Consider the following 2,489-nt stretch of genomic DNA (forward strand, 5'->3'; position numbering starts at 1 on the left):
GAGCTGATCCGTGCTGGTCGCTGAGAAAATACATCAACTTCGCGCTGTGGATCGCCGGATCGGCTTTCACCGTGAACGAAGCAGAGTCCAGCCCGGAGTCGTCACATGTGGTTGCCGCAAGCCCGCCGGACGCTCCTTCGTCGAATCCGCCGGCCTCAAGCCCGCCTGCCTCTGCTCACTCAAGCCGGCCTCCGCTCACTCAAGGCCGCGGTGTGTGACGCTGTGTTTCGTTTAGAGGTCTGCTACCCGAAATACTTTCGAGTTTCGGGTCGGGCTCGGGCTTATAGCTAAAAAAAAAACTATGCAGTAGGCTACGCTGCTTTCATAGACGCACGTGCACACATTAGTGCACACGACAACACAGCACGGAAACTTTTATTAGTAAAATAGCTTCGACAGGCTACTGACTCGCAACTTTATATTTCTCTGCAATGAGGGGGTAAAATCGCTGTTTTTGAAGGAACTAAGCCTCGTTGCTTGTAGAGAGAGACGTGCAGACGCAGGTTCACACACGCAACTTTCATCCCTCTCTCTCTCTCTCTTTCTCGCTAATTCAAATAAATGATATAATTAATTAATTCAAATAAATGCGATCTTACTGCACTGCATCTCTGTGTCTGATTAAAGCAGGCCGAATGCTAACGAGCCTTAACTGACGAAAATGAGCATAATCTGCACGATGGAAGATTTATCGTCTTGTCGTATACAATCATTCAAAAACTTGGCAGAATTTATGTGACCGCTGCACCTGATGTTCATAATCTTTCATAACTGGTAAGTGTTTTTTTGTGAAATGGCTGAGCCTTAATGATTCTGTTTCTTTACATGTATTTGTTTACTGACTGTTGCATGCAATCGTGAAATACAGCTTTTTTTTTTTTTAATTGGCTATTCGTTGTGGGGGAAAAAAAAGATTTCGGGTTCGGGCTCTAAATTATACTGTGCCTCTCGGGTCGGGTCAGATGATCTCGGGTACGGGTCGGGTCGGGCTTCAGTTTAAAGCCTGTGCAGACCTCAATAATGTGTTTTTTTAACCTTAAACCGCATAAATATTTCATTACACCAAATACACAAAATAATGTTCTTTTTAGCAGCATCATATGACCTCTTTAAAACATGCTCACAAACACCGCCTATGTGCCTAGGTGCTATAAATCCAGTTTGATCGAGACGAAGAGCTAAACTGAGAGCAGAAGATATTGTACAGAGAGAGGAGCAGATCTGATCATTATAAACCATAGAGAGGAACAAGTGAGTGAAAGGTGTGTGTGCGCACATATTTAAACTACTTTTGACTGTAAAAATCGCAGCTAGTGCATAAATTTTTTTGAAAGATGCCAAATTTAATGTGTAGAAAACATTTCTTCTTTTAAGTATATATTTTAACATCCAAAGAGATTTAAGTAATATATTCAACTGGAAGTAACAAAAAAGATATTCAAATTGCATTGACTTGAGAATCAAGTGGCAATGAAAGCACAAGCCATTTTGAAGAAAGGTTTGCAGATCCGCCATCTGAGCACCAACTCTAGTAAGATGTCAATAAGCACCGTTTTAATCCAGTCATCCAAAACCTCAGAAAAAAAAAATTCCTTTACTCTGTAAATAAAAGCAACCTCAATGCACTGTCATCATCCTCATTAAAATTCACAACATCAACTGTCTGGATGCATTGCTCTGTTACTGTTCAAGCACCAAATACGTGCTGACTCTTCAAATTCCCTCGACAACACCTCACTGTTAGCATCAGCGGTATAGAGTTATTTGTGAATAGCAGTGCCATCGTGCTCCTATACTGCGGCACGACTCCAGCTCTGTTAGTCAATTATCATTACTTCATCTGCAGGCCTCATGGGAGAACAGACCAAATCACTATGCACACCAAACTGTTGTGAACACGGACACTAAACACTTTATTCAGAGTCTTGGTCTGTTGAAATAGGCACTTCTGTAATGTTAATGTTAATTTCAACATTTACTAATGCAATTTTAAAATCAAAAGTTGTGCTTGTTAAAGGGTTAGTCCACCCAAAAATGAAAATTAGTCCATAAATTACTCACCCTCAAGTCATCCTAGGTGTATATGACTTTCTTCTTTCAGACGAATCCAGTCAGAGTTATATTAAAAATTGTCTTTGATCTTTCAAGCTGTTTCATGGCACTCAGCGGGAGTTGCATGTATCCGTCCAAAAGAAGTTAAAAAAAAATTGCCCATCCATAAAAAAAAAAAAGTGTCTCACACGGCTCTGGGGGGTGAACAAAGGCCTTCTGTAGCAAATCGATGTGTTTTTGTAAGAAAAATATTCAAAACGTAATAATCACTTTAATGTAGCTTGCGCCAACAGTCCTACACGGAAGCAGATCCAGGCAGATGTCGTATGATGCTTGCGCCAACAGTCCTACACGGAAGCAGATCCAGGCGGATGTCGTATGATTCCAGCATTGCGCATGCGCCGGTGACTCTCGTGAAAACCAACGTTTGTTAACAG

The 2,489-nt window shown here is 41.4% G+C and overlaps 1 protein-coding gene across 2 annotated transcripts in view; it reads right to left on the reverse strand.

The window, feature by feature from the left end:
• Positions 1–2,489, reverse strand: part of LOC107589034 (ubiquitin-like-conjugating enzyme ATG10) — a 27,022-nt gene that overhangs the window by 1,946 nt on the left and 22,587 nt on the right. The gene's annotated exons all lie outside the window — the stretch shown is intronic.

The sequence above is a fragment of the Sinocyclocheilus grahami genome, unplaced genomic scaffold (assembly GCF_001515645.1).
Source record: "Sinocyclocheilus grahami isolate Dianchi unplaced genomic scaffold, SAMN03320097.WGS_v1.1 scaffold110.1, whole genome shotgun sequence".
NCBI lineage: Eukaryota > Metazoa > Chordata > Actinopteri > Cypriniformes > Cyprinidae > Sinocyclocheilus > Sinocyclocheilus grahami.